This window comes from Balaenoptera borealis (genome assembly GCF_965194805.1).
Source record: "Balaenoptera borealis genome assembly, chromosome: 19".
NCBI classification, from domain to species: Eukaryota; Metazoa; Chordata; class Mammalia; order Artiodactyla; family Balaenopteridae; genus Balaenoptera; species Balaenoptera borealis.
Genome location: NC_138878.1, coordinates 48,378,561 through 48,400,164, shown reverse-complemented (window position 1 = coordinate 48,400,164; position 21,604 = coordinate 48,378,561). Strand labels below are relative to the sequence as shown.

At 47.2% G+C, this 21,604-nt stretch overlaps 1 protein-coding gene across 10 annotated transcripts in view; it reads right to left on the bottom strand.

Moving 5' to 3' along the window:
- ZNF536 (zinc finger protein 536) overlaps positions 1-21,604 on the bottom strand; it is a 424,854-nt gene that overhangs the window by 351,086 nt on the left and 52,164 nt on the right. For 9 of the 10 annotated variants that reach the window (XR_014237940.1, XM_082369426.1, XM_082369430.1 and 6 more), the window contains exon 2: positions 20,197-20,266. The gene's annotated coding sequence lies outside the window, so the exon portion shown is untranslated. Of the gene's footprint in view, positions 1-20,196; positions 20,763-21,604 lie in introns of those variants that run through there. The other variant, XM_082369428.1, reaches the window with a different exon arrangement.

Below are 21,604 nucleotides of genomic sequence, written 5' to 3'. Positions count from 1 at the left end.
AAATACTGAAACACATAATAAAGTTCTTACTGTATTTTAATAGAAAAAGGAAAACCATAGAGATCATAGCCTACTGACAATTCCAAAAGGCTATGAAGCAACAAGGAATGGGTAGGAAGACGGAGGCTCTCGGTTGAATGAGTGAGGTGACTCTTGGTTGAACTGGCAGAGTGGGAACGGAGGCAAGGAAGCACACCTTCGTACCTGACCTTCTGTTCAGCCTCTTCTTAGAGTCTGCTCTGAGACCCTAAACGGAAGTTTCCAATGAGGAAACAATGAAAATCTACAAAAATTAAAAGTATCCCTCCTATAAGACCAATGTACCTGAGGGTGCGGATGGCTGTATCTTTTTCTGCATGTCCTCTGGCCTGGGAACAGTGCCCAACTAATCACAGTGTTCTCTGAACATGACAGCCATGCTTCACTCAGCAATGGCTAGCTTTCGTCTTTTCAAAAAAAATAAAAAAAAAAGAGGCAATATTTCACAGATCAATCAAAAAATAAAGGTAAGGTATTCAAATTATTTTAATATCAAGTGTTTTTCAAAGCTATAAATATACATGAGGGGACTAATTGTAAACTTCTTCCAGAAACCCAAATCCAAATTCATGTTGCCATGCGAATTCAATGATAATAAATTACATCCTTCTAAGTAAAGCATCCACTGTAATAAAACACCCACCCTAGAGAACTCAGAAGCCCTGATCCCAGCTAAAAGGATTCATGCCTTTAGAATTCTGGGCATATATATTATTTTTCTGTCGGTTCTCTCAATTACTGATGTTCTCTATGTAATGAATTTCCTGAGGTTTGATGTGTGATTATGGCTATATTTTTATCTATATGTTTTGTGGTTCTTGTACTTAAGCTTTTTGCTCACAAATCTTTATTAAAAGTACTAAACTGTAAAAAGCACATTCATATTTCATTCAGTGTTCTGTACAGAAATGTGAGTTTTTGCAGCAAACACAGCTGCGTAGAGAAAGTTACCATAAAATAACACACTTAGACTATTGATCTCTACTCTTCGAACATTTCAGTTCAGAAGTAACTTTACTGAAACTAGATTTTCTAGAACTTTCCATCTTCTTCCTAACACAAACTCATCACCACCTTTTCAATTTTCCAAATCAAAATCAAAGGTTTAAAATTCCCTTTGAATCTCGTGCACTTTTAAACAAAAGCCAAAAGCAAACCCATAGACGTTTCCAATGTGGTTTGTCTCACTCTGAGACCCTGACAGTTTTCATCTGTTCTTTCAAAATATTAGAGGTAAGAGCCTTACAAACCCAACACATATACACCCCTGTGATAGCGACAGGTCTTTAGATCTTAACTTGAAATGAACAAGCAGAGGAAAGAGAATAGTCTTGCTGTGGGGTGAGAGTGCCCAGGTACGGAGCCAGGAAATGGCATGGCAGAGACAAGAAAAGGGCCCCCTCGAGTCCTGGGGGTCCCAAGGTATCAATTCAAGCCAACAAGAGAGGAGAGGAGTTCAAAGACTGACCGATGTAAATGAGCACCTCTTTACAAAACGTCTCTCCAGGGAATGCACACGCAGGCCTGGTCAGCTAGCAAGCCACTGACCTTTTGAAAAAAAGGAATGTAGAATTAAAACTGCCAGTAAGGCAAAACAATTACTCAACACACAGATTTCATGAGCAAATGAATAAATGAGTGAATAATGTGAACATTTGTCAGTGGTAGTCAGCATAATAAATGAATCTGATATTAAAATTTGGAGGGAAAGAAACTGATGTGACCCTGGCCCGGGCTCCACCCCGTGGTGGACAGAGTGAGGACGGGCCCTTGATGGCACAGCCTCTCCCTGCTCTCGGCGGCCACCCCTGCCTAAAGCCCAGCCCCTGAAGGAGGGGCCAGGGCATAAGCCTGCCTCGGTCCTGACCCAGTCTTGTCTAGAAGAGTCCTCCAGGTGACCGGGGTGGACTCCTGGACCCTGGGGCCAGGCCCCGGGTCACCAAACAGCCAGGAGAATGTGGGGTGTGGGACAGGCTCCACTCAACACAGAGGCCCCAGGGCCTCCAACGTGGGTGCTGGAGAAAAGCAGAGAAGACACCAACCGCAGCTTTCTCAATAAGGGCAGGGGCTGGGGTTCAGGACATATCTGAGAGGCATGTAACTAAGGCCATGAGCTGCCTGGGTAGAAGCTCCCTGGGAACACTGACCGCCCAGATGCTCGCTTCAAGGCACGCCTCCGTTCCCAAAGCCCTTTGTTTACCAAGCAGACAGAGGGCTCCCCACCCTCTCCCTGCACATGGGGTGCTCGGGGGTCCAGTGGGGACACCGGCTCTCCCTCCACAGTCTGCCACCCAGTTCGAGCCCACGGGTTTCCTCCACTTCCCTGGTGGGGAGCGCACACCGTCCGTCCCATTTGGGAAACCAAGGCCCAGAAAGGAGAAAGCACAGCCTCAGGCTCTGAACTGAAGGTCCTCTGGCCTCCTGCCCTCCAGGCCCCTGGCCTCCCCAATCTTCTCAGGCTGCTTTCCTGGGCTGTTACTTAAAATTCTGCAGAGCTTCAGATCAACAAATGTGCTGGGGACAGATCCGGAGGTAAGGGACCGCCAGGAGCCCTCCCGAGGCCATGTACCCCTCCTCTGATGGAGGCACCTTTGCCAGCTGGCGGGCAGCTCCAAACATGCCTTTGCTCCTAGAACTCCTCTCCAGCCCCATTAAGGGAACTTGGGCCAGTCTGTTACCCATCATCTCCCCCAAACTGGGGGGAGATCAAGGCACTGGCAAGTTGCCCCACGAGAGGCAGTCCTGTGGGCCCTGGCCTCCCACCCTCTCTAATATGGCAACCTCGACCCTCTCCCCGCGCCCACCCCTCACCCCCGCTTTCATTCCAGACTGAATGGGAGCAAAGCACTGCTCAAGTCGCCTCACCTGTCAGCCCAAATGTTAGGGGAATCGCTCCCCCACTCCCCCTTCACTGGGGACAGGCAGCAGGAGTCCCTGACCGCTCACCAACCAGGCTCCCCCTTGTCAAATCAGCAAAGTGAGGAGGGCAGGAGCTGGGTAACAAACCTGGCTCCAGCTCTGACAAATTCTCTGGGCCTCAGTTTTGCCATCTGGAGAATGGGGTAATGACTTCCTCTCCCTCCCTTCAGGGACATCTGTAAAGCTCAAATGAAGAAAGCATAAGTGAATTGGCTTTAAAAACTGTCCATCAGGTTCTGCAGGGCAACGCCAGGATCTCATGCTGTGTTTCCTCAGAAGAGGCCTCGAGACAAAGATGGAAGAGCAGGGGTCTGTGTGGGAGGTGATGCCAGGAAGTGCCAGTCGGTGGGCTAGTGGGGAAGTGGGGGAGGAAGGAAGCCAAGAGAGAGTGGGCGAAGAGGTGGGCTAGCCTGAGGGCACTGGGCCTTGATCCCACCTGGGTGCTCTGAGACCCTGAACGGGACCCACACCAGGCTGTCCCAGTAAAGAAGCGAAGAGGCTGGGCTCCATCTGCCAGCTGCCATCCCAGCTTTGACAGAGGGCTGCCCCGGAAGTATTACCTCCTCGCACTTCCAGCCTGCCACCACCACAGGCCTTATACACGCCAGTGGAGAGACAGACAGACGGATACAGAGAGCCCAGGAGAGCCTCAGATGCATGCCTCAGGAAGCAGCAGTTGGCTGTGTGGGCCAAGGGGCACTGACACTGTTTGCCTATGTTAGTGTCAGAAAACAAACAGGTAACCAGACGCTCTTTTCATACACAACCCATAGGTGTCTGCTTTCCAGAGAAACTGTGAACCTAGCTGATCATGGAAACTTAGCGAAAAAGAAACACTTTTGGAGGCTGTCCTGGGGTAAGCCCCCAGTGAGCTCACCTCTGTCCTCCACCTTCAGCCCTGGATCCATCTCTCCAACACACAGAACCTGTTCTGGGCACAGATGCAACAGCCACCGAGCTAACCGGTGGGAGAGGAACAGGTATGATTGGGACAGGGTTCTGCCCTCCGGGAGTTTGGAGTCATGACTCAGAGATAGAGTAGGCTTGATGACAGTGAGAACACAAGTGACATGCCCTGTCCCCATTCCAGGAGACCTGGACACCAGCTCAGAAAACCCCCTCTTAACCCAGAGCGCATGGGTGTTGAAAAATGAGACATAATCAAAGAGTCTAGAGCCAAAGTGTTTGCAGGTGAAAACCTCAAGTGTCCATAAAATCCACTGAATCAGAACCACTGATTCTTTGAGCATCCCTGCTAATGGAGGTTTCCCTACATTGGTATTCCAGCTCCCAATGTCAGGAAGAATTATGTAAAAATCACAGATAAAACAGAGTTTATAGTCCAATAGGGAAAAAAGGTATGAACTAAGTAACTACTACAGCACCAAGTGTGACATTATCATTTGTTCTTGCTTTGCCAGCCAGACCTGGTGACTGGTATCTGGTGCATCCATTCCAGACACACTAAGTGCTCTCTGTGTGCAGGTACCAGGGTGCAGGGCAAGGCAAGGGAGGGAAGCAGAGCCCTGCCCTCGGGGACAGTGTGGGGAAGGCAAAGACCAGCCTAGGGACAGGTCAGTCTCATCGAGAGTATGGGGAGCACCAGCCCAGGCCACTGGGGAGTTTATCTGGAGGATGGAGATGGGGTTGACCTTCCAGACAGGAGGCACAGCAAGAAGGCCCACGCGGAAGGTGGGGGGTGTCTGGAGCGTGTGAGGACCAGCCAACAGGAGTCATTAAGCCAGTGGCTTATGGGCTGCAGCCTGACCCTCTCTGCTCTACAGACTTTCAGACTCCAAAAGAGGACACTGTCTCTTGAGAGTGCCCCAAGACTAAGTCCTAGAGCTGAATTGTAGTCCTGTGTCTGTCACTCAGAGGCTGTGTGGACAAAACGTCTCACTTCCCCTGTCAGAGTCCCAGTCTCTGCAGACATCCCGGGTCTCTGTACAAATCCGGTAGGATCCTGCATGTGACCCTCCAATGCACTGCGGAAAGCAACAGGCATTGTTAGGAGGGACTGAGCCCCAAAGACTTGAAACCCCAGGTTGGAGTTCCAGAGCCTGCCGGCAGCGGAGCTAGAACTGGAACTGCCCCTGGTCCCAGAGCATCCTCCGTGTGGCCATGCCCCCGAGTCCTTCCTCATCCGGGATGCACAGAGCCTTCCACCTCCCTCGGAACATCAATTCAATCTGCTTCGGGGCTTCTGAAGAAACAAAAGCCCTCTCTTTTCCTTCATTACCGTGGCGATACGTGTACTATCCTATTTTAGAATGATTTCCTCTGCCTTACCCCCAAACCTCCTTATTAGTGACGGAGAAAATACTGTATACAAACAGTGATTATAAAAATCATTTGTATAATATGCTCAAAAGTGCTCTACATCTTTATTTAGTGTCCGTGTCATCTCCATGAAAGTAACTCGGGTCCCGACACCTTGACACCAGCTCTGCAGAGCCCTCCACACGCCCTCCTCAGCTTGCAGAGCTGGGGCTGGTGTCTCTGAGCACACAAAAGCGCCTGGCAGGGACCTGTCTGCACCCTGCCTAATTCCCATATTTCCCGGGCTTTTTTTTTTCAGCATCATACATTATATTTAAGTCTCTCCAGCAATACAAATTTCAATTTGGCCAAGCTCTTTAATATTAATAGTTGTCAATCCAAATGCAGAGTGCATAATAAAAAATTTAATCGAAACGAATAGCTCACATATTTCTCTACCTCCTAAATATAGTTACCAATTAGGCAAAAGATTTGGTTATATAACTTTGTAGAATTAAGGCCACCTACTAAAGACCACCAGTTAGGGCTGAAAAAGCCAAAATTCCTGATTCCATTCTGTTAATTATTTTGAAAGGTAAAGCACAGAGCTGGTCAGTGGCAGAGCTGGCGCTGGACCCTACACACACTCACGCACACCCTCGTGCCCTCAAGCACTGAGGAGCCCAGAGTCCTGGGTACCACCCTGGCCTGCCCTGGCTCTCCAGTTGCAGCGCATCCTGCTGGGCACTGAGGGCATTTCTTCTGCAAACGACTCCAGGCCTCTTTCATGAGCTGCTCTGGGCTCGGCCCTGAGCTACATCAAGCAGGAAGTTTAAATGAAATGGCTCCCAAGTTCCTTAAATGGTTTAATAAAACATATACTGACTGCAATGTGCAGTTTATAGTGGCAAACTGTTGCCCCTCGGTTGGGAAAAATGACCTCCAGTCGGCAATATTCCTTTCAGCCTCATGATGCTAGTCCGCTGTTGGCCATTCCCTCAACCCACCGGGCAATTCTTTTCCATAACAAGGCTGACTGCAGCCACCGTGCGTATCACTGCCAAAGGTGCCTCCACAAGGCGCATTCCGTGAGGAGACAAAAGACACAGCAGGCAGATGACACTGACACATACAGAGCAAAGGAACGCTGCTCAGAGAGCAGGGAGACGCCAGAAAATAAGTGCAGGGGATTCAGAGAGATTTGAGGAAATTAAATGCAGTATCAGACAGAAATCTGTGTGTGTGTGTGTGTGTGTGAGATCCCTACTCAACACCACTCAGAACCGGGATGGGCAACAAGTTAAACAGATCTGAGGGGCAATGCCTCAGCTCCACAAACGCTCTTGGCATCTGCAGCCATGAGATTTAGAAAATGCAGGGAGGGTATGATATGAATTTCTAAATCTCTACTATGTTAATAACAAATAGCTATTAATAACACTTCTAATCACACATGCCATTTCCGATATTTGGTGCTGAAAGGTTCTGCCTCATCTAAAAAAGTACTGGAATTTGACTGCCAGAAACTGGTGACCTTTTATCCTAAACTGTGCATTGAGATGGCTTGTTAAGCTCATTAGTATTATATGGTGAATTAGATTAGACATTTTATGATTTTTCAAAAAAGGCTTTTTTGATGTAAAAAAGCAGCAATTTCCTTTTTTGACATTTTTCATTTTTAAGGTAATAAAAATGGCACATGTATACCATGGCATAATGGATTAATTAAGGAATATTATGTTTATCCTAACTCTTGACCGAGTTGTACATCTTCATAACTCACTCATAAAAATTAATGCATTATCTTATACCACGGGATGACAGACTTATTTTTTCCAAACCTGCTCAGAATACATTGTTCTAAATTGGATTATTCTCAGAAATAGTGAATACCATATTCTGATATCATCAGTCCAAAATTATATTGTTATTTTAAAACGTTGTATTAGTATATATAAAATCTAAACCTTCTTACTCCTGTGGCTTTGAATTGTCAGGATATTCTCTCTTAGGAGATCAAGCTGCTCCCCCCACCTACACTGACACGCAGCCTATTTTATATCTCCTCTCATTCACAATGGATTTGTTGTTTCAAAAACACATGCATTGCATCAAAGAATCACTGGACAATATTTTTTGGCTATTTCTTTGTGTCTTGATGGTAGGTGTGAATATAAAAGAATATTCATGCAAGTTTCATAAAGGCCCCAGATTTCTAAATCAACAGATGAAAAATCCCTAAAAATAATAATGTCCAGATGTTTCTTATTTAATGTTGCCAATCACAAAAGTGATAGAATTTGTGAATTTCAAGGTATTCATAATTTACAGAGGATTATAATTTTTTATCAAGGGAGCATCCAGGGCAATTAAAATTAGCAATTTCAATAAACACAAATGATTCTCTCACAGAGGCTGCTACCTTTATAACCTTGGCCTCACACCACAAAACCCACACTCACATGCTGCAGATTCTCTTTCTTTTCCAGGCCCCCTTCTCAGGGGAAAATGTAACTTGCCAGGTCTAAACTGCAGATTGCTTTTAATGTGCTAGAACTTCAGAATCGGAGGGGCTCTTAGGAATCATATAAACCTAATTTCTCTTTTTATTGGTGAGAAAACTGAGGTCCAGGAATATGTCTGACCCAAAGTCCCTCAGCTGAGAAGTAAGAAAGAAGCTACCAGAATCTTCTGAGGTGCAGGCTGGGGCATTGTCCACCCACTAAAATTTATGTTCAGAGTTAATATAATTCCAGGGCACTGGCATTGGCAAAGGAGCTTGTGAAAAATGGAGACTCCCAGGCCCCTTTCCAGACCAGCACACCTCCAGGTCGGGGCCTGGGAACCTCACAGGAAACAGGGTCTCCGGGTAATTCCTAAACCACCACCCCAAGGTGCTCCCTGGTCCATGTCTCCCAGATTCCTAAAGTTTCTTGGGAGTGAGGCAGGATGAAGGAGTCAGCAAACTGTTCTTCCGTAGTTGACAATCTCAACGTCTCCACCCAAGAGCTACTAGCATTAGGAAACTCTCATTCAAATGGCCACCAGGAGAATCTGTGTCTGAGAGACTGGAGGGTGGGGTGGCAGACAGAGCCCAGCCTCACACACATGAGACATCCCTCTGGGAAACCCTGGAAGAGACATGAAGCTCCAACTCCACATTCTGGGCCAGGCCGAACCCTCAGTTTCACTGGTCCTCGGCACTGCCCAAGGTAGAGAAAGAGCACGGGTCCCTCTGTACAGCTAGTGATGCGGGTGTGACGCACAGAGGACACCCTGGGCATGTTGCCTCTGGCTCAGATGCAACCTAGAGGCTGGGCTTGACCCAAAGCATGTGCTGATGCATCTTTGATTTCTGATGGGTTCTCAGGATTAGCTCACCGTTCTAAAGGGAAAGGGGTGCTAGGAGGACCTGGTTGGATTCCTGGGGGCATGAGGTCTACGTAGAAAACTCAACTCATAAAGTACATTCTCTGCAAGGCCAGGAGGCTGCTGCTTCCTGGAGCGTCAGCTACCCAAGCTCTATGTATGGACTAGAGTTAAGCACAGACTCATGGCCAGGGCTGCTCATTTAGTCTTGAAAAAGGGCTACTTGAGGGAGAGCCTCACCCTGGTACACGGCCACTCCTTCACCTGAGCTGTCATCCTCTCTACATATTCTAAGATAATATCTGCATGTCTAATCTTTTGGCTACATCCTCCTGCTACCCTGCAGAAGAGATGGTGTGTGCCCCACCTGGGTGGCTGGCGCTTGTGACCCTGTCGGGGGGCGAAAGGTTTATCTGCACCCTCACAAGGTGCAGCTCCATTCCAGAACATGTCAGCTATCTGAATTGAACAGCCTTTTTAAAATTCAGTCATAAATCCCTCAAAGGTTCAAAAGAGAAATGCCTTGGGGTCAAATGTGTTCTATTAAGAAAATCACTTAGGTAGAAATTTTGATAAGCTGGTTGTAAACTTTCCCACACATATCTTTGCCAGGCACACTAAGAGATTATAGAATTGCATCTAGAAAGACTCCAGTAATAAGGTACCTAATAACATCACAGTAAGTTTCCAAATCGACCTTTCATTAGACCCATCTAGTTGAAAGTTGAAGATGGACAAATTGAAGGGAAGGTGCTTGGCGTGATGCTGGACTGGGCTTCAAGAGGATTTTGGAAATCTTGTGGGGGGGGGGGTGCGGGTCTCAGTATCTGAAACACAGGGGACGCAGCATAGTTCTGGCCACCGGGAGGGTCTTGGCTGGCTGGGGCTTCACGCTGATTGTGGGGCATCTCAGGCCATCACTAAGCTTCTGCTGAGTGAGCTCTGCTCTCACGTCTTCTCTCCACTGCCAGACACCAGCTCTAAACTCTCAGGCCCAAGTCACATCAGGGGAGCCCAGTGCAAGTGCAAGATCAACAGCAGGTGGCTCAAATGAGGGCTAAAGGATGCTGCAGCCTCCGCCACCCAGGGCCTGATGCCACTCGGAAGACCACGTGTCCATGTGCGCCTCCCTTCCCCCCAAACTCTGACCCGCACACACCGGGTGAGCAGGGAGAAGAGCTCACTCTAACACGACGTCTCAGCAAGAACCTGCTGTGTTGGACACGTCCTGATCCCCCAGGGCTGCTGGGGCAGAGAGCAAGCTGAGGGCTGGCCAAGCCAGCTGCTCTGAGCCAGCAGCTACAGAAGCACAGACTGGACACCGGAGAGATCCACCTACCCTTCCCCTTGGTCAGTTTCCAGACTCTCCCCCCAGACACCTCTGCACAGTTAAAGGCTGAAGGAAGCGGGTGTGACCCAAGAGGAAGCTCACTGGCCAAGGCCTCCTGGATCCGTGACCAAGGACGGCCACAGTGACTTCTTCCAAGGGGCTGGCCGCTCTGTGCAGCCAGGGGCTCTGAGTGCTGCCACCTGGCCCAGGCCTGTCATCTGGGCAGTGGACCTGCGGGCCAATGGACCTGCTCTGCTCTTCTCCCAAAATACCTGCAGGATAAGCCTTGGCCACGCACTCCATTGCCCTTACCAAGAGCAATGCCCATTTCCCTCCAGCCTGAACAACTGCCACTTTTCTCTACCCTCTCTTAGTCTGGGAGGCAGCAGCAAATACTTGGGATACACACAAAATGGGATAATGACAGTACTTATTTCATGAGGTCGTTACAAGAATTAAATGAGATCATGCACATAAACTGAGGACAGTGCCTGGCACTTGGTAAATAGTCACTAGGCCCTAACAGCTGCCCACATTGGATTTCACCACGAGCAGAGCTGCAGAACACCCTGCCAGCCCCCCGCCCCCCGAGGCCTCCCCAAGGTGTGAGCACTTAGAGGCAAGAGGGAACGTTCAACAACTATGGTGCGACAGGCCAGGATTCGGGGCAAAAACGACCACATCCGGCAACAAAGAGGACCAAGGAACCTGCCTGGTTTTCCTCTCAGTTGCAGAATAAATATTCACCAGCCCCATGATTAAAAGTCTTGCCTTTAGTTCAGAGGTTTGCAAACATTTTTTCTACCCACAAATCTTTTTCAAATGAAAGCCTACCAAGGAAGCTCACTGTATAAAACAGATGCCCACGAAGTGACCCTGGCCGGAGGGGTCGGTGTATCCTGGAGCCTCCGCGCCCACTCCCCCGTGGTCTGTGTAATGACCATCAACTTAACTGATGACATTAGATCAGTGGTTCTCAAAGTGCAGTCACTGGGCCAGCAGCCTCAACATTGCCTCAGAACTTGTTAGAAGTTCAAATACTTGGACCCACCCCAGACCTTCTGAATCATAAATCTGGGTCGGGGCCCAAAGCTGTGTTTTCACAAGCCCTCCAGGCGATTTCGGACGCCACTACACCAGTGGTTCGCACCCAGCTACACACGAGCACCCATGCTCAATGTCTCCCCCCATGCGATTCCTGATTTCACTGGTCTGGGGTGGGGTCCAGACACTGGTAAGTCTTGGAAGCTCCCCAGGCAGATCTGGTCAGCGGCCGCCATCTAGTCCCTGGCTGCCCTCAGTGCGGTCCAAGGAGCAGCATGGCCTGGCGACCCGTTAGGGGTATGGATCTCTGACCCCCAGACCTACTGAGTCAGACTCTGCATGTTACCAAGATCCTCCGGGGGGCTGTGTGGACATCCCTGCCACTCTGGTCTAGGTAGTCCTGTTTAAGACCTGGAAAGAACCTTAGACACCATGTGGTTCAAACCACTCACCCCCTGGGTGGTCCCCTAAGGCCACATGGCCTGAGACTTCCCAGGTCACCCCAGCTACTGCAGCAGGTGGGGGATCAGAGGCAGCCCCCCTCACTCTCAGGCCGGCCCTCCTTCCCTCGCCCACACAGCCTCCAGCCAAGCATGTTTGCCTCAACCTTCCCTCTGAACTTCTCTCCGTCTTCAGTCCCTGAGGCCTCAGAGGAGAGAAGGGGTGGAGGCGGCTCCCCATCCCTGAGAAAGCAGGAGCTGGGTGGTGCCTGGGGGTGGCAGTGGTTCCCGCAGGCCATGCAGCAAACACCCGAAAGCCCTTCCAGGGGGCTTCCCGCTCACTGGCTTGTTACTGGAGGTCTGATAACATTTGGGATGTCACATTTCTAGAAACACTGAAGTCATGTTTAAACGCACAAATATCGGGGCCTGGAGAGGAGAAACAGATATTTGGTGAATGATTCCAGCCTGGGCCATAGTTACGTTTTTTACTGCAGATGTTGTCTCAAGTTATATTTTGTTAAGGAACAAAAGCTACACTGTTGAGCCAAGCTCCCTCATAAGGGCATCACATGTGTTATTAACTGTGTTTAGACAGGAAACAATCCATACATATGGACAAGGACAGGTTGATTATCTTCCTGCAGTATTTCAGGAAGAAAATAAAAATGGCTTTAGGGTAGGGAAAGTTCAACACATACACTGCTCCACCACCACCATCCTGACAAATACACACACACACACACGATCTCCACCTCCCCATCCAAAGTTCCCTCCCCTCTGGACTGGCAAGTTTGGCTCACAACCAGGCCAAGAACAAAACTTAACCTTTAAACAGAAAAAAAAGTCACACATAGCCCCATTTCCCAAACGCACGAGCATATGTTATCACTCATTTCTCCCACTTATTCTCAGGCACAAAGCAATTACCAAACTAACTCATCCCTTGAACATCTACCAAGCACCTATTAGGGGCAGGCCCCTTGTTTGAGGCATTACCATAAATTTTCAAGGATGGAACTCAAAATCCAAAGCCATTGCTGTCTTTCTTGCAATGTGCTAACATGCCAATCACATTATCAACTCAGATTATCATACTTCTCTTTGTACAAAATGAATTGAGCCAGAAAACTGTAAGGGTAGGAGTCCAGTTCTGCCAGGCTTAAACCACAGCCAAAAGTTCACAAAAAAACACCGCTGTGCTTCTCTCTGCGACCACACGAAGCCTATTGTTGAAATACAGCAGTCCCTGGGGGGAAGGCCATGCATTCCCAACCACGAAAGGAGATCCCATCTGTTTGCTTGAGATGGACGCAAGACCAACCGTTTCCTGCAGTCCCAACACCCCCTAAACACTTGGACTGAGAGGTTATTTCCTTGATGCATACAAATATGTAAAATCAACTCAGACTTTTCTCTCCATTGACGAAAGAACGAATAACTATCCACGCTTTGTCCTCTGTATGAAGAAATATCAGAAGGTTCCTGGTACCAAGTCCACACATCCTGGTGGACCAAGAGGGTGGTAAGGAGGGGAGGAGGCCGAGAGAAATAACTGTCTGATCCCTCGTTAGCAACAGCTGACCATCTGAGCCCGAGAGGCCAAGGGGGTGCCCAAGACAGTCTCTGGGAATGGGAGAGCAGATCTCCACAATCGGAGAAAAAGATTTGGGGCGGGCCGAAGATATCCATGCCAGGATTCACGCCCAACAACATGTGATCAAGAGAATGAAAGGGGAAGAATCAACCAGCGTGTTCTCTTGACCGTATACCTCGGCTTTCTTTCCTCTGGGTTAGGAATTCACTTCTGTAACGCAAGAAGACATTATTGGTTGGCTTAGCTTTTCTTCTAACCCTAAAGAAATGCTGTACATGTAGACGCAGGCATCCTGAAACTATCTCCTTCTTCAGCAAAGCTGAGAGCTCATCCCACGGTGCAGCACAGGACACAGGTCTTGGAATTTAAATATAAGAAATAAAGGAAAGCTCAGCTCACCTAGCGCCTCCTCCCGGCTTCATTCTCTCCCTCAGTTTGCCACCTCTCCCAACGACAGCATCAGATTTTTATACAATTACAATTTTTTTTCAACTAGGACCTGATCTCAGGCTTACTAAAACCCCAGGAGGTGGTCCCTGTAAAGACCAACCTCCAAATGATTACATTTAAAGTGATAGTGACCAGTGCACAAGGACAGGCACGTGCATCCTGGTCTGGCCATTTTCTGATGCGTGACTTGTGCAAGAAAGTTACCTTTGCTACGCCTCAGTTTCTTTGCAAAGTGGGCTGCGGAGGGGATTAAACAAGATATGGGGTCCCAAGTTCTGACCACAGGGCAGGGTTAACCGATGCTTTCTGTAAAGGACCAGGTGGGAAATATTTTAGGCTCTTCAGGTTACACAATCTCTGTCCCAACTGCCCTACTCTGCCACTATAGTGTGAAAGCAGCCACAGATGATACGTAAATGAGTGGGGCCGCCTGTGTGCCAAGAAAACTGTATCTATGAACACTGAAATTTGAATTTCATGTACTTTTCATGTGTCACAAAACATTGTTTTCCTTTTGATTTTTTTCATTCATTCAGAAATGTAAAAGCCATTCTTTGCTTTTGCAAAAATAGGCAGAACCACAATGACATACTACCTCACATGCATTAAGATGGCTACTATCAAAAAGAAACAGAAAATAAGTGTTGGCGAGGATGTGAAAAAACTGGAACTCTTGTGCACTCTTGGTAAGAGTGTAAAATGGTGCAGCCACTATGGAAAATAATATAGCAGTTCCTCAAAAAATTAAAAATAAAATTACCATATGATCCAGCAGTTCCACTTTTGGATATATATCCAAAAGAATTGAAAGCAGGGTCTCCAAGAAATATTTGTACGCCTATGGTTATAGCAGCATCATTCACAATAGCCAAGAGGTAGAAGCAACCCAAGTGTCCATTGATGGATGAATGGATAACACACAATGGAATATTATTCAGCCTTAAAAAAGAAGGAAATCCTGTCACCTGCTACAACATGGATGAACCTTGAGGACATTATGCTAAGCAAAATAAGCCAGCACCAAATGACAAATACTGTTTGATTCCACTTATATGAGGTAGCTAGGGTAGTCAAATTCACAAAGAGAAAGTAGAAGGGTGGCTGCCAGAGGATGGGGGAGAAGAGAGGAAAGAATGGGGAGTTACTGTTTAATGGGTATAGAATTTCATTTTGGGAAAATGAAAAATTTCTGGAGGGGGACTGTGGTGATGGTTGCACAACAGCGTGAATGTACTTAACACCACTGACCTGTACACTTAAAACCAGTCAAGATAGATTTTATGTTGTGTGCATTTTGTCACGATTTTTAAAGTATTTCTAAATGTTTAAAAAAAACAGGCAGTGTGCCAAGTGTGACCCACTGTGGCTGTGGTCTGCCAGCCCCCGGCATACAGCATAAGAGCAGCACAGTAAACATCACCTAAAAAAGGAAGATGAGTGGAAGGGTATCGGGGTTACAAGTGAAAAGAGGGCTTACAGGCAAATAAAGGGATTTCTAAGATTTATTCATTCAAGTCTTTACCAAGCACCCACTCTGGGGCCAATAACCATCCGGGCATAGACACAAAAATAGAGAGAGAGGCATTCTAGGCCCTAGAGCCCAAGCCTCCCCTCCCTCCGGCTCAGTGCTGTTTGAAGGAAGTCCACCCTGCACGTGAGGGCACGCCCTGGGGTACACGGTGAGGGGAGGGCCGTGAGAAAGGGAGAGGGCAAGGCCACACAGGCTCAGACGTGGAGGCAAACCCTCCTTGGAGTGGTCAGTGATCTTGTCAGGGACGGAAAAGTTCAATGACTACAAGGGTGAGTTTAATTATATGTTGTCGCTGACTAGCAGTGGTTCCGATGGTACAATTACACATGTAATTTATCAGCAAGATACTTGCATACATAATAAACCAAAAGCAAAACATTAAATTTCAGTGGATGCTAAAAATACAAGATTGGGCCATGACGCAGAGCAGTCTCACTTGCATGGGGTGGCGGAGAAAAGCCAAGAACCTCCCCTCCCTTTTAAGAGCTGGCTGTCCCCACCCACCATGACCACGTGGCATCCATCCCAGGAATGCACACCCCCGAACACCAAGTAAATCCCAGTGGTGTGTCAACAACGCTCCTTCCACAAAGGAAATGGGATGGGGAAGCTGACTTAGGAAACTCACCACCCTTTCTGATGCTCTCTGAACTTGCTAACCACGGTCCCCAGGGGTGCCAGGAAGACCGCATGCCTGGCAACTTCTCCAGGTTCTTAGCTCTGGTATGAGTCTGAGGGGGAAAGGCTAATTATCTGAAAATGGCCTATACTTTCCTTAATCTTGAATAAAGACAGAGAAAGGGGAAAAGGTGACTAAACAGAGAAAATGAAAATACTACTAATAACAGCAACACACATTTATTAACTGCCTACTTTGAGCCAGGAGGCAGTATTTTAAGCACATCACATAAATTACTTGTATAATCTACTACATTGTCATTACTGTCATTCCCAATTTAGAGATGAGAAAAGAGAGGCACAACAAGGCTAATCCCTTGACATGTGATTGTATAGCTAGTGAGTGGTGAAGCGATGATTCAACCCAGGGAATGTGGTTCCAGAGTCCATACCTTTGCCAGGTTTAGAGGTCATTTATCTCTCTCTTCTTTATTATTTTCTTACTGGTACCTCTATGATGTCCATTATGCAATAATTTAAAAGTCAAGCGTGGGGCAACTTTTTATCCTCATCACTGGGAATACATTTTCCAATAGACTGGTACCCACCATGCTGGGACTTAGGAGCCTCAGCCTACCTCCTCAAGATGGCTGAGCCCATGTGGCTGAAGAGAACACACAACAGCCTCTACAAGAACATGAAATACACTATAAATTACAGAGTTTTTGCCCAGGAGACAGACAACAAGTCATCTGAACAGGGAGTCTTCTGAGCCTCATAAATTCCATGTCCATGTCTCACTGTGAAAGAGGTCACCTTCCCCTACTCTGCCTCCATGACTTCCATCCCAGTCATTTGCGTATGTGCCCTGGTGGATTTTTAAAGATACTCTTATAGCAAAGCATCCATGTGGTTTCAACTTACAGAGACAGCCTGGCACAATCCTAGACATTTTTTAAAAACTGGATTGACAAGAAGTGATAATAAGAATAACTTTCTATAACTGACCATTTTGATGTAAAAAAAAAAAATGTTTGGGAGGGCCAGGGATGAAGAGATGGTAAAAAGTGGGATTTCATTTGAACCACTGGGCCTACCATTCTAAGATTCTGTTAGGGTTTGAGATAGAGTCCCATCCATCCACCCATCCAGTCATCCACCCGTCCACTCATCCACCCATCCATCTACCCATCCACTCATCCATCCATCGATCCACTCATCCACCCATCCATCTACCCATCTACTCATCCACCCATCCATCCACCCATCCATCTACTCATCCACCCATCTATCCATCCACCCATCCACCCATCCACTCATCCACCCATCCATCTACCCATCCATCCACCCATCCATCCATCCACTCATCCACCCATCCATCCATCCACTCATCCACCCATCCATCTACTCATCCACCCGTCCATCCATCCACTCATCCACTCATCCACCCAGCCATCTACCCATCCATCCACCCATCCATCCATCCACTCATCCACCCATCCATCTACTCATCCACCCACCCATCCACCCATCTACCCATGCACCCATCCATTCATCTGCACATCCATCCGCCCATCCATGCATCCACCTATCCATCCTTCCAGTCACCAAAATTTTATTGAGAACCTACTGTGTATCGAGCACCATTCCAGGAATTAGGAAAATAACACTGAACAAAATACAGCAAGTCCTTACTCTTTCCAGGCTTACACTGTAGTAGGGGAGACAGACCAGAAACCAGTAAAGAAGTGGGTCACCAAAAATGATTCCTGCACCAAACATCACAATGTATTTGAAATCCTCTAACACAAAGGTAAATCAGAGCCATTTCCTCATTTGTTGTTATCATCAAGGATCAGTTGTAAAAACAAACAAAAGTGTCTTCTATGGAAATGCCAACAGTACAAAAATGTATTCCAATGTGGCAGGATCATTTGAGGGCAAATACTACAGGCAGTATTTTTATGACAAAAGCTTTATTTCTCATCTTCTCTATCCTTGATTTAAATATATACATGTATGTGGGTGCACACGTATCTAGATTCAAGTATTTCAATATAAATTTTCAAAACACTTTTCCTGATTTCAGTTGATTGCATATTTTGAGCCAATGTTGCAGCAGTAATTTTTGTTCTGAATCAAAAACGAGGATCTCTCTCTCTCTCCCTCCCTCACCCTCTCTTTCTCTCTTTTTCCCTCCCTCTCTCCCCTGCGCTCAACAACCTCACCTTCGTCCCCCAGCCTCTAGCCTTAAGAAGCCCAAATATTCAAGCTGCTTTCAGAGCTGAGTGGTAACAAGGGCAAAACCTGTTTCTTCCCATGCATTTTCCTGCTGAAGGTTTCTGGGGCCATGGGGGCTGAGGTGCTAGTGAAAGCCACATCACAGAGGCACAAGCATAGAAGGACAAACCTTCCCACTTCGATTTGAGTGTGTAATTGTTTGAATACATCTCGCTGGCACTACAATAATGTCATCCTTGGTTGACACAGATTTTAAAGCTCTTTGAAAAGGTGGAATGTTATCAATCACAAGCATGATCATAATGGGATTTAAGTGGAAGAAGCTAAGATTCAGGCCCTCATTCGGGCCAGGTTCTGTGACAGAGTCGGGGGGAGAAAGAAGTAAGAGGGCTGCATTTCAGCCAGGAAAAGGACGCAGTGTGTAGCCATCATCCACATATCTTTTCTCCCACAGCCAAAGATGTCCCAGGAAGCACCAGGAAACTCTGGAACTCCAACTGGAATTCCCCCACACTGCAAAAAATTCTGCTTATATTCCTATCACACTAGACCAGTGGTTCTCAAGCAGGGACAACTGTGCCTCCCAGGGGACATTTGGTAATTTCAGGAGACATTTTTGGTTGTCACAGTGGGGGAAAGGGGTTCATAACTGATACCCGATGGGCAGAGGCCAGGGATGCTGTAAACATCCTACTTTGCACAGGACGGCCCCACAGCAAAGAATTACCCAGCCCAGAATGTCAGCAGTGCCCGGCTGAGAAACCCCATCTCAGCTCCAGAGAAGCTGAGCCAAAGCTACAAGAAAAAAGGATGGGTCAAGAAGGAGCATTTCCAGGAAAGGGGTCTGAAGCTGCTCCCACTGGCTGTGCGGCCCGTCCTGTTCACCAGCAGACCGAGGCAGGTGACAAGGGAGGAAAAAACAGGGGAGGGAAGAGAGGAGTCTTTGAGCCAAATTACTTGCTCTTTTGCCTTTTGATCTAAAACACACTTTCCTTATTACATGTCAGAAGGGACTGGAAATCCAGCCATTTTTTTCTTCAAGGCAAAACAGCCCAGGCCCAACAAAAACACAATAATCTCTCTGGCCGATCTCTGGGACTGTCCAGCCTCTCCCTGACAAATCACAACAGTGCCTACAGCTGTCAAATTCACCCACCGAGCCCAATCAAATGCCCGGATTACTAAGGCAAAGAATTGTGAATTTCATTAAATATGTTAAAGGGGAAAAAATCAGCTTTGAAAAATAGTAATCCTGTCTTTCAACAAAAATATTATAGGAAGCTATGAATTTGGTAGATCCGAATAGGATGTTGGTACATGTTTTACTAAGGTAATATAATGGCACACTATTATTAGATCACATTAATCATTACTGTGCCAACGGCGCTGACAGCCCCACTGAAAAGGATTGAAAGGCCTGGTAATGGATATAAATTACCCATTGTGTGATAAAAGGATTTTTACTAAGAAGGTAAGAATAAAACAGCAAATTTCTAACATAACTGTTGTGTAAAAACCAAAATAAAAGTAATCCACGGTCAGTAATATCCACAAAATCAGAAGTAAGCACTTTTTCAACAAGATAAAGTCACAATAAAGATATATATTCAGTACAATGCAAAATTAATTTCTAAGTGCATAATTCCACTATCAATTTCCCTGGTTTATGTAGTGACCTCTGAGGCCCATGGTCAGGAGATGGTGGGTTTGGCTAATTAGATCTGAGGGTGAGTTTACAGAGATATCAGGGGCAGCCTCCGAGGAGGCGGCTACAGACAGCAAATACGAGCGCTGCCCCTTCTTATTTTAAGTTTTTAGCTTCAGTGTGGGGAAAACACTCCATGACTGAGTTCGTGATCTTGAGTCTGACTGAGGTGACAGGAACAGAGCCACTCGGAGACAGGTTTCCTCCAAGACTGGGCCAAGCCACAGAACCACATGCTGAGTGGTGGGGAAACAGGCCCTGGGCGGTGCTTGGAGGGGCCGCCTGGCTTTGGGCAGCCGTCCCACCAGCTCACCAGCTCTCGTTCCCGCTGCCAGCCAGCAGACAGCGACCCTCCAGGATGTCACACAAGACAGCGATAAGCCAACCTTGCAGGGCTTTGCCCCATCTGTGACCCCATTCTGAGAACTTCTGAGCACATGTTGACATCACATAGTCATCACACCCAGAAGACCTGGGGCCCATGCTGGATCCCAGAGAACTCTGAATCTGGAAGCCTCTGTCCAAAGAGGCAAGGGAGTAGCTGGGAGAACTCTTACCCAGCACAGGGACCCACAACCCAAAGAGGGCAGTCTGGCTCCCCCACAAGACACAGGCAGACACCACTCCAACAAACTACAAAACAATGTTCCTTACCAGGCGAGTCTGAAAGCAATGGAGCTCCCTTGTAGCTGGTGGATATTCTTAAAGACGTGGTGGTCAGGAACTGCAAAGATACGACCTGTTAGAAATTCTCAGTGTCGGACACATCGACTCCACTAAGACAGGTAAACAGCATTCAGCCAAGGTAACAATTTGCTGGGCTAGTTGAGAGTCTAAAAACATTTAATAGCCCCCACTGCCCCAATTCATTGAGCAATTTTAAAAATGGGAACTATGTGACCTTTGCTGCAATAAACCAAATTTGCTCAGCTTCTTTTTTTTTTTACATAGTCTAATTCAACCTTTTATTTTTTTAACATCTTTATTGGAGTATAATTGCTTTACATTGTTGTGTTAGTTGCTGCTGTATAACAAAGTGAATCGGCTATACGTATACATTTATCCCCATATCCCCTCCCTCTTGCGTCTCCCTCCCACCCTCCCTGTCCCACCCCTCTAGGTGGTCACAAAGCACCGAGCTGATCTCCCTGTGCTATGCGGCTGCTCAGCTTCTTTTAATGGGAAATTGCCACCTGCAAAAAGAGAAGGGGGTGGGACATCTAACCATCTCTTCTCTAGGTGGGATGGAAGAAGAAATAAGAGCACATAAGTGTCCCCCCCCGCCCCCCCCGCTCTCTCTCTATCTCTCTTTCCCTCCCTCTCTCTCTGGAATTCTAAAAGTGAGGAACTGAGAAGGTACTCAGGGGTTCTTTTTCGCTCCCTAATTTAAGGAGCCCCCTGCAGTAGACCACACACAATTTCACCCAAATTTCAGTTGGCTATGCCTGGTTCAGTGGCCAGAGCAGCTTTCAATGGGTCCAGACCAGGAATCTGCAACTGACCCAGGGGTCAAGAGTGTTGTGTGTCATCAAAGTCCTCTCTCTGAACCAAGACCAGAAAAGCAGCAGGATGAGATAAGGGCCCAGAGGGAAAGCCGAGATGCCCACCACAGTGGTTCTAGAGCATCAGTTGGGGTGATCGAGGCCAAGCCTCAGTCTGAGATCTCCAGCTCGGAGACAGTGCAGCACAGAATCTAATTTGTTTTGCCATGTTACAGAAGGGACTTAATAGGGCAAGCAAACATTCCCTCTTGATAAATTGTACATTCTGATATTGTAGAAGTAGAATTCTGGTAGAGATTTAAGGATGTGTCTGCAAATGCACCAGAAGATGCATTCGGAGAGCACGTGGTGGCAGCCCCAGACCAAGGTATTTGAACATCAAACCACTGATTTCAACACTCCATCCAACTCCAAGATTGATTTCTGGCAACCAAAAAGGTGTTTGCTGAGTGCGTGCTAGAAGTGTTTTCTCAAAGTGTAACAGGGACACTGCTATTTGTAAACAAATTTCTACCTGCCTATCTTGAGACAGAAAGCAAAAGTCTACATGTCAACCATCT